Raw genomic sequence first — 9842 nt, 5'->3', positions numbered from 1 at the left:
AGCTCCCTGGACACCTAAGGTCAGACTGGAACTCAGAGGTTCTGCTCAGAGGACTCTAATTCTGCTTTGTGATGGGGCAGACGACCTGAGAGATATCATCTCCAACTCAAAAGCCCACCCCTCCCATTTCGGGCAGGGCCAAGGCAGCAGGGGACATTGAGTAAACAGGCCACTCTCTCAGAGCTCTTTCCTACCTTTCTCCAGGTGTGAAAGTCACACATTGGCTGTGACTGTCTGCCCGAGTCCTGATTTAATTGTTTGTTTGGGATCAGTTGTTTTTGAAAGATCCTCCAGCTGATGCACACTGCTGGTATTTTGCCAAGAGAGATAAACAGTCTCAGTTGGTACTGCAGTTGGATTCAGTGTTAGCAAAATACGGCAGCTGCCTCCCAGGAGGGCCCTGGAAATACCGGGGTGGTCTGATTTCAACTCACCTTTCGAATCTCTACTGGGTCAAGTTTGGTGAGGTGCAGCTGCCATGTTTGTTGTCACGTTCGTCACCATGTAATCAGGCGTCTAAACCCTCAAACCGTTGCGCTCCCTAAGACACATGCTGGTGAGAGACTCTTCTTGATCACCTCAAACACTAGTGATTGTTCTTTTCAACTGAAATATGGAAACAAAACCCAATGCTAAGCAAATGTTCGCTTTTGTGGTCTTTAAAAATGTTATGAATTAAATTGAAAATCGAAATTACTTAGCACAATAATAAATGTTTACTGAGTGTTGTTATTTTGCACATCAGGTGGTAAAGCTGTAACTGTGAAGAAATTGCTTATAGTAAGATTTCTCTCCATTTAATGCTGTAGTGGCAGATGGGTTAATAAATATGCAACACTTTGTACCTACATTTGCAATTTTAGAGAGGTAAAGGCTTTCCCCCTCTCTTTCACACATACAAAATGCACAATCATCCAATATTATACTTTTTAATGGAAAAACTTAACTCATGGAATGGAAATAGCTTTCTGCTTTCAACAGTTTTGCTAGTTTAGCAACAGTTATCATGTGAAAGAACACATAAGCTGGTACGCAGGTTCTCTCTTCACAAGAACCTTTTCCTTCTTTTTTGGAAACGGTTCTGACTTTGAATTGGGGGAGCATTCTTGCACCTAAACTGGTGATTAAAGCAGGTATTGATAAGTAGCAATTTATTCTATGGTCCTGTTTGCTTGATAGGATGTGAGCCATGGTAAGGATTGGACTGTGGTGACAGGCAGGTCTCTGCCCCCCATTAGCTGGGTGACCTTGGGCAGATCCCATTCTGTCTCTGGTCCTCAGTTTTTGCATTTGCCAAGTGGGGTGTAAGCGGTATTTTCCCCTTAGGGTTAGCGCGAGGGTTAAATAATGCAAGTAATGCCTGGTCTGTGGTATTCTCAATGACTGTTCGTTTTCATTATGGTTAAGGTGGCGGAGTGGGGTAGACTTTAATGAGAATCCCTTTTTATGAGACGGGACGGCTACAGCCAAAAGAAATGCTGGTGACATCTAACGGGAGAGACAGGCTCCGAAGCACCATTTTTGTTGTTGTTCTGGGGTAGCTAATGTGGATATAGGGCAGACAGTCACTCACTGGGCTTGGGGAAGTAGCACAGCTACAAACTCTTTGGTGCAGGAGGCTGTGGTTTAATCCCTTTGAGAGGAGGTGCTCCCTGATGTGGAGAGGACTGGGGGGTTGTCAGGGTGGTCTGTGGGAGTCAGGAAGCTCTTCCTCTTCCCCAAGGGGGTCTGCTCAGGTCTGGGAGCTCCCCTAAACCTAATTTGTTGGCCTGCAGGTGGTGAGAATAGTAACTAAAAGCCTGGGAGCAGCAATGGATGGGATCTGGGGATCAACCCCAGCAAGCAGCCAACTGAGCTGGTTTGTGGAGCCTGCAAGCCGTGTTCAGGGAGTCCCAGGAAGAGCTAGGCCACACCTTGATGGGGTGAGAGGACCAGAGGTTCTGCTATTGTTATCCTGGAGGGGACTACAGAACTATTAAACAACTACATTATCTTATTATCAATGACAATTATGCCAGTTGTAGTTTGGAAGGTTCTAGCACTCTTAGAAGTCCAAATAATTGCTTTAAAGTCACCACTTTCAGACTAAAACATAGTTATCTATATTTTTATCATAGACACAAAGAGAGACTTTTCTTTCTGCAATGTCCTCAACTTCTTTTATTCATTAGGAGGGCAGATCAATGAAAGTTCCTTAGCTGATTTTGAGAGTTAGGGAGGGAGTCACTGATTAGGGGTTTGGGCTGGGATCTGAGGATTTCAATACCATTTTAGCCTCAGGATTCACTGAGGAAGGCACATGACATCTTCAGAAGAATAACTGTATAAGGTAAATAACTGGAATTTCTCCAGAGATGAGATTCTTGGTTCCAACAGTGTCTCAGTGAGAACCAGGTTATGATATGCTGCAGAAACAACCCTCAACTCTAAGCTCAAAACCATGAAGGCTTATTTCTTGCCCTCACTTCATGTTCATGGTCTCTCAAGGACCCAGGCTGACAGAACGATGCAGATCTCCATGCTAGGAAAGCAAGAAAAATGCCTAGTGGGAAAGTGACCCATCACTTCCACTCGCAACTCATCAATCAGAAGAGATGATTTGGTGCCCCCTAACCCCAGGGGGACGGGAAGTGCAGCCCTTCCATTCTGGGCGGCAAAGAGCTGGAAATACTGGTGAGCTGCATTAGTGACAAACACAGTCCACCCTTCCGCTCAACAAACGTTTGGTCCATACTCCAACCTGCAGGCAAAATACACTCACCCTCTCCCCACGGAAGACACTCCCCAAGTCTCATCCTATCACGGTGTCCAGCTTAAACAGCAGGATCCTGGGATAACGGGCATGGTCTCTACCTCAGGTCTGAATTGGCTTCTGTTAATCCAGAGATCTATGAATTTAAAAGTTTGATACAACACCCAGAATACAGTGGTGGAAGAGGGACAGAATAGCTGCAACGATGGTGGAGCAGCTGCTAGCCTGTGGCAATTTTGAATGTTGCTGGCAGACGGTAGAGGGCCGGCCCCTGTCCTGGGAGTGGGCGGTATTCCTTGACTAGGTCTGGATTCTGCTGCTCCCCAGTCCATTTGGCTCCCTCCTCTGGGAGGTTTTCCTTTACCTTTAATTTCCTTGGCCACCTCTGAAGTAAGCATTGGAGGACATGTCTCCTTGGGGGCCAAACAGCTTTCTCAGCCTGCTTCCTGCCTGAGGAAGATTGGAGGTCAGAGAGTGGTGTTAAATCTTCAACAGTCATAAACGTTTTTATTCCACACTCGTGCTTTCTCTGGCTATACAACCCTCTTAAAAACTTAATTGGCTTCTTACCTATTTGATTCTGATCAGCTTCATGTGCCCATAGGTACATTCACAGTTCTTTTGAAGACATGCTGCTCTTGACTGGAACCTACTGGGCTTGTGTTTCCCACGGCCATTTTATTCTCCTCATTCCAGGAGCCAGGCTGATGGAGAAACCAGCACCTTGAATGTTGCAGTTGCCAGAAAGAGGGAAGAAGCAAGTGGCAAAGTATGCCAGCTCTAATCTCCCACCTAGAAGTGACACACATCACTTCTGCTCACATTTTATTGGCTAAAGCAAATCTTGCAGCCATACTTCACTTCCAGTGGGCAGCAGAGGGCAGGCAGCAGAATGCAGCGTACAGAGAGAGCTGGAATATTTGTGAATAGCACTAGTGACCACATCAAGTTATTGCAACTTGATGAGCATGTAGCTGCATAATCAGAACGTAAGAAGTGAGATTAAATGGTAAAAGCCACTGATTATTCTGGTAAGTAGGCTAAGTTCAAAGTAGCATGTTTATGAAACATATAAAGAATATCAGGTATCTGTCTTGAAGGTTTTGCATGGTTAGGTCAAGGTTATGCTGCCCTCATAATAAAGTCAGAAACTGTTCCTTTTTATTTCTTGGAAGAGTATATACAAGATTAATATTCTTTCTTCCTTTTAAATATTTGGAAGAAGTCACCAGTGAAGCCAAATGGGTTTGGAAGAGGGCCCTCACCAGACACTGAATCTACCAATATCTTGATCTTGGAATTCCAGCTTCTAGAACTGTGAGAAATAAATGTTTGTTTAAGTCACCCAGTCTATGGTATTCAGTTATAGCAGCCCAAATTGACTTTTTTTTTCCTGGGGGCTTTTCAGTTGTTCCCAGTGAGAGTCTTGGTCTATAACAAATTAGTTCCAACTATTATTAGAAGTTGAAATTCGTTAGAAGGTTTTGAGCAGATGAGTGACCTGATATGTTATGTTTTTAAGGGTTCACTCTGGCTGCCGTGTTGGAAATAGATTGGTGGTGGTTGCCGGGGCGATGCGGGAAGCGGGCAGAGTAGTGAGTAGGCTACTGCAATGAGACCATGAGACAGGACAGTGGTACTGGTCCAGGGTGACAATGGTGAGCATGGTGAGAAGCAGTCAGATTCTGAATATACTGACGGTAAAGTCTGTAGGATTTCCAGACAGTCTCAAAGTGGAGTGTGAGAGAAAGGGGAAGAATCAAGGTTCCTTCCAAGTTTTCTGGTCTCAGTAACCAGAAGGACGGATTTGCCATCGCTTGAGAGAGGGGAGGCTATGGCTGGAGAAAAATTATGAATGGAGCTGGTCTGATGAATTTGAATGTTTACATTTGAACAATCAACTCTTTTCAACTTCCCAAATGACAAATGCAATGTAATTGAGGTATTCATAAAATAGAGTTTATTTTTTAAAAAGTAATTCATCATACACCGCAAGTGAGGTGGCTCAGTAATGCGAGTTCATTTTTTAAAAAAATTTATTTATTTAAATTTATTTATTTCTGGCTGCGTTGGGTCTTTGCTGCTGCGCACGGGCTTTCTCTAGTTGCAGCGAGCGGGGGCTACTCTTCGTGGCGGTGCACGGGCTTCTCACTGCAGTGGCTTCTCTTGTTGCGGAGCATGGGCTCTAGGCGTGCGGGCTCAGTAGTTGTGGCACGTGGGCTCAGTAGTTGTGGCGCACGGGCTTAGTTGCTCCACAACATGTGGGATCTTCCCGGACCAGGGCTCGAACCTGTGTCCCCTGCATTGGCAGGCAGATTCGTAATCACTGCGCCACCAGGGAAGCCCAGGAGTTCATTTTGAAGATGAAGGAGGACCATTTTCTCTGCTGGAGGCTGTGGAGTGTCCCCAAGAGGGTGTGTCTGATCCTACTTGGAGATAATGTGAATGACTTTGTGATCATGAGGCTCAGCTCGAATGGCTCTTCTGCTTCTTCCATGACAGGCTCTGAGTATAGAATTTATTTGATTACTGATGTGTCAAAAAAGCCTTGTCATATCCTGTTCTGCAGATGGGAGAGCTAGAGGCTTTTTAGGAGGAAAAAACCCCCAAACACTGACTTTAGAAAAGATAAGTTTCTGAAACTTTCCTTTCTTGGATGTGACTATATCCCTGGTCAGTTATAATCTTCATGGTGAAAGCAGGAGGAGAAGGTAATGCGTGTGAAGGGCCGGGGTTGACTCCCAAGACCCCAGAAACCAGCTTGGTTCTTTTATATTAGCTATGAAACTGAAAGCTAAATCCTACAGCACCTCATTTCTTGATATTTTCACTCCTCTGAACATGTGAGTCTAACTCAAGATAAACTTACACACTATCTGTTGTGTTACGAATTGAAAGGCGCATTTCAGAACAAGTGTAGGACTGATTATAAGTCATCTTTTACTGCCAACAAAAAGGTGGTAGCTGAGGGATGCCAGGTTACTATAGAAACACCAGGGGAAAGGGAAGAGTAAGAAGGATGCCTTGTGGAGAAGAAATAGATTTTTGAAATGATACCTGCACCCCATGTCTAACGTTTCCCCTTTATAAAGTATGTAGATAATAGGAAGGCATGCTCCTAATACGAAAAATATCAATAACCTTAAAATGTATTTAGAAATATGTAGTAAATTTCTCATGAACTTAAAAAAATTTTTTTTAATTAGACTCTTTTTTTTTTAAAGTATAAAGTGCAACAGATAAACAGAAAAAATATTTTTCAAGCTGTAACCATGGATAACATCTAAGCAGGAAGCAAGGTGTCATGACAAACACTTTCCTCCATTAATAAGCAATATGGATTCTGGCCAGCAAAAGAAGCATTGCTGGTCAGCGGTGCTGCTCACAGGTAAGGCATGAGATTTGATGTCAGCCAGTCCGATAGGTCCCTGCATTATCACTCAGGAGAGTTCTTGAACCTGTCTGTGCCTCAGTGCCTCGGTTTCCTAATTTATTAAGTGGGCTAATGCCTATTTCAAAGAGTTGTTATCAGGGTTAAAAGAGAAAATGTATACATGCAGTTCATTGTGATGTTTGGGAACACAGTGAGAGCTTAATAAATGGTTGTAGTGATGACAATAAAGTCGATGAGGACAATTGCCAAGACAGTCATTTTCATCCAGGGTAATGGTAGAATAGAACTCCTGGGGCAGAATAAACTACTGAGCAGTCAGAGTCCGAAGTCTGCCCCAATGAATCATTAGGTTAAATGAAAAAAAAAGACAGTTTTAGCTTCAATGTATAATCTGATGGTATTTGTCAAATTCAGATCAGTAGAAATGGCAAGAATGCATTTAAAAAAAACACTGAGTTTTGCATATAAACCTGAAACAGTAATTGTTAATGATAAGGCTGTAGATGGGATGTGAACATGTGGCAGAGCAACACCAGAACCTCGGGTGATCTAGGAGTAATCAAGAGATGGTTTAAATGCCCTTTATCATTTCAGGTGGATGAAATTATAATGTCAGAAAGCATTACGAGAAGTTTATTGCACATAGTTTTAGAGGCTGAGTGCACAATTTTTTTTTACAGCTTGGTATTGGAAATGGAAATAAAACCTGATGGTGCTGGAATTAGTTGGAGAGTAAAGAGAGTCAGGAGGAAAACCACTTCTCACCCTTACGGGTTTATAACACCCAACGTGGCATGAAAGCCGTAGTGAAAACAGCTACTGAGGGGATTGTGAATTTCCCTCCTTTTCTCAGTTGTCAAAGGCAGCAAATGCCACCAAAAGGGGTGGAAAAGCATGGGTTTTGAAGACATTGGTATTTCTTTGGTGAACTGTTCTGTAGTATCTATAACTTCTGATGAAATTCTACTTAGAAATTTGGGGAGAAACATTTGTAGAGGATGGCTGACCTTCCAAAGAGCAAATAAAGGCAAAGCTGAAAATGGTTATTTCTATAACTTCTTCACATTACCTTATCCAATTATTAGAAAATCTTATTAATGCAGCCTACAGGGAAGAAAGCCAGCCTGAAATTATACAAAATCTGGATTCCAGACTCTGTTTAAACAAATACAGTTTAATTATTTCAATACTCTTCATATGTCCTCAGATAAAATGTATATTAACAGATAAAATGAGTTGAGCTAGAAAGACTGCTTTGAATAATCCTACACCACACCATGAAGAATAAAAGTAAAAACCTTTAACATACATCCAATTATTTGGATCAGACCCGAATTGTTACAAATATTAAATAAATACAGCTTTGAAGAATTTCTGGAGCATCCATTTTCCAAGTACATGGCCCCAGGTGTTAAATCTGTAATCAGCATTGGCTTTATTTTTCTCAATTCTCATAAAATTGTTAGTTTTTTTTTTTTAATGGCCTATTGCAAGGAGCTGATGTTTCTATTCTTTCAGAGTACTGACAAAACACTTTTAAAAGCTGAGTCTTATAGCAAAATATGAAATTCTAACTTACATACTTACATATATGTACCACTCATACTTCTAGGTATAATGCCATAGCCATTGTATATTGCCAGATGTCCAAATCTGAAAGCCCCTGGCCCACTAGGCTCAGACATAAATAATAACCACAACAGTGAACATACACTAAGTGCTGATTATGTGCTAAGTGCTTTTTCATAGGTAGTTTATTTATATGCATCTTGGATGTCTCCAAATTCTCCAGATTGCTGGGATAAAATTGTGCTTTAAAATTTTAGAAAAAACCAACCTACAGTCTCACCCCACAAATGGATATCACCCCACTTTTGCTCTGCAAAGATTCTTGGGCCAGGACCTATGTCCCTCCAAGTCCCCGTTGACTTCGTAAGAAGCCTTAGTGGTTTCTTAACCTCCATTCTTACTTTCCCTTCCCAGCCTTTCCATATCTTTTCTGCACCGTGTCACCTCACTGTACAGCAACTATCTTAATTTCTTCACAGCCCAAAGCACCTCGCATTCAAAGCTGTGTAGAAAACAGACTTTACAAAAGGTTTATGTCTCTTAAGGGAGTGATTTAAGCAAGGTTTTTAATTTCTAGTGCCTCTTCTGTAGTCTCATATTGAGAAATATGCCATACATACAGGAACATTGAAAGCTACTGCTCTACACCTTTGCTCAGATTGGAAAAAAATGGTATTTTTACGTGGAAGAAAAATACATCCGACTCACTAAAAGCTACTATAAATAGGAAGACTCCAAGACTTCTTAACAGTATTTAACTTAGTGATACCAAGTCATGAATGGTTTTGTGCACTGATGGACTCTAGTTATGAAATACACATTCAGACATGTGTACATGTACTAATTTCAAGGTCTTTAGACATAGGCTCCAATCACTTTCCCACAGTCACTCGATAAGCCTTCCGCCCTTTGTTGATCTGAAAGCTGGAACCTAGATATGGTCATTAACATAAAATATAATCTGACACCCTGGAAGCAGAATGAGTAGTTTAGCTTGAAATGTATACAAGGCAGAGTGAAGAAAGCAAAACAAAAAAGTCTTATCTTCCATTCTAGTGGTCATCAACCACATGGGCTAAAGCAAGTTTTTAGAACATTACTGAATAGCCCACAGATGAACTCCATCAAGTGACGGTTAGTTTGTTGATTGAAACTGTCGAAAGCCATTGACACCATATGCCCTTGGGAATCTTTACACTGCTCATTCTGGCGGCACCAGAAGTAAAGAGGAGAGGTAAAAAGGAGAAATGAGAATTGGTTAGGTCTCAGCCTTGGCTGCTTTTAAACGGGTCACAGCCCAGGTTAGAGGAGGTAGGAATCCCCTGGGGTGGGACTCAGGCAGCAGCATTTTTTAGAGTCTCCAGATAATGCAATGTGCAGGCAGGGCTGAGTTTTCAGATTAGACTGAAAGCAGCAACTGGAAAAACATGGAAAGAGAGCTCAAAAATTATAGGAGAAATGAAAACAGTGATATCCCTTTTAAATTAAGGCTACAGACATTGCCAGGGAAATGTATTTGCTAATCAGAGCAAATTATAACAGGAATCTCTGGAATTATTTTTCTGTTTATCTGGACTTTGAAACAACCATAGATTCTTTTTTTTTTTTTTAATTAATTAATTAATTTATTTTTTATTGATTGATTGATTGCTATGCTGGGTCTTCGCCTCTGGGCTAGGGCTTTCTCCAGTTGCGGCAAGCGGGGGCCACTCTTTATCGCGGTGCGCGGGCCTCTCACCATCGCAGCCTCTCTTGTTCCGGAGCACAGGCTCCAGACGCGCAGGCTCAGTAGCTGTGGCTCACGGGCCTAGTTGCTCCGCAGCATGTGGGATCTTCCCAGACCAGGGCTCGAACCCGTGTCCCCTGCATTAGCAGGCAGATTCTCAACCACTGCGCCACCAGGGACGCCCCAACCATAGATTCTTATGTTTAGCTAACAAATAATGCCACCATTTTTTTCTTGTCAAATTTCTTTTGATAATGGCAGATGTTCTTGAGAAGTACCTGACCTAAAAGGATTAAAACCTTTTGAAATAAGTGAATTGAAAGGTATTATAAGAATGTTGTGCAGATCTAGATAACTAGATGAATTTTAGAAATATTTAGATATCAAAATTCAAAGACAAG

This window comes from Balaenoptera acutorostrata, chromosome 10 (genome assembly GCF_949987535.1).
Source record: "Balaenoptera acutorostrata chromosome 10, mBalAcu1.1, whole genome shotgun sequence".
Taxonomy (NCBI): Eukaryota; Metazoa; Chordata; class Mammalia; order Artiodactyla; family Balaenopteridae; genus Balaenoptera; species Balaenoptera acutorostrata.
Note: the sequence above shows the minus strand (reverse complement) of the source record.